Source organism: Gavia stellata, chromosome 3, assembly GCF_030936135.1.
Source record: "Gavia stellata isolate bGavSte3 chromosome 3, bGavSte3.hap2, whole genome shotgun sequence".
In the NCBI taxonomy this organism is placed as follows: Eukaryota; Metazoa; Chordata; class Aves; order Gaviiformes; family Gaviidae; genus Gavia; species Gavia stellata.
Genome location: NC_082596.1, coordinates 103,536,070 through 103,537,479, shown reverse-complemented (window position 1 = coordinate 103,537,479; position 1,410 = coordinate 103,536,070).

The following is a 1,410-nucleotide window of genomic DNA, read 5'->3' as shown; positions in this document are numbered from 1 at the left end:
CGTCACTGCATCCATTCTCAATCCAGGTCTTTTGTGTGGAGTCCCAACAGTCCTACACCGATTTCTTCTTTCCTACTTCGTATTAGAGCAATTCAGGATGTTTTGGGTGATTCAGTAGTGCGATTGCATAGTAGCATTTCAAGACATCCTAGGACTGCTTTGGAGAGACAGCTGTGGAGGACCTGGGTGGAGAGCTCTAGAGAAAGTGAGGAAGCAATGTGGCAGGTGAAAAAATGTGTTCAGGAGATCTGTGGCTTGTGGTGTGGTAAAGGAGGGGTAAGCAGAAGGCACAAATTAAACCCTGGAATTATGCGTAATGTGCACAATCCCTGCTAAACGTGACCAACTGGGTTCTGCGTTATCCAGAAGTAAGAGCAGAAAGCGGGTTGTTTCCAGCTCTGCTTCGTTCTTACGTTGGATCTCCTGTCTCAGAGCTGCTGCCAGGCTGCTGGGCACCCTGTCCACCTCCCACAGTGAAAACTGCAGCAGAGCTTCCAGCAGCTCCGGGCTCCCGGGCGAGCTCTGGTCTCCGCTCAGAGGGATGCACACGGGACGGCAGGCACCCCAGCACGAGAACAAAAGCTTTTCTACCCTTTAGAAGTGGGGCTGTTCAGGTAGAAATGCCCAGTATAGCTTTAATGGGTTACCAGTGGCAAGTGAATCTCGGTAGCACACACTTTGGGCTCAAGCACCCGAACCTGCTTGGGTGCTGGCTGCAGGCTGGATTCTCAGCTCCCAAGTATTCATTGCTGTTGGTACCGAAGCTTGGTGAATTTAAACTGGGAATTGCCAGTATTGCTGCAATCACATTTCTGACTGTACTGCAGGTATCCATTTGATCACAGAATCACAGAATCACTAAGGCTGGAAAAGACCTGTAAGATCATCAAGTCCAACCATCAACTAACCTCCCACTACAGGCATTTTGTAATAGAAACATTATGTAGATGGGCCAAAATAATCAAAAAAACATTTGCAACTAAGTTTCTGTACTAAGTTGCTAAAATGTAGATTGCTATTTATCCAAAAGACCCGTTTTCCCTTCCAATATCCGTTGATGTCCAGGATATAGCTCGACCCTCTAGGAAAGAAATTTCTGAAAATGATAATGCACTGGTTTTGTTTCCATTCATTCACTGACTAAACCCTCTAGAAGTATCAACATGGTTTCTGACCTTACTGCAGTTTTTTTCCCCAAGCAACTATCGGGCAAAGATAGTCCTAAAATAATAGGGGGGAAAATAATGCCATGGAGAAGAGTTTCTTGGTATTGAGAGGATAGGATTGTTTCTCATCTGGCAATGCCCTAATTTTATTGTAATTTTAAAATTCTGTTTTACAGATTGACTCTCCAGTCAAGCTCCAGATGCGTTTGTTTGAGTAGCCTCGACGTCCCTATGGACTCAACAA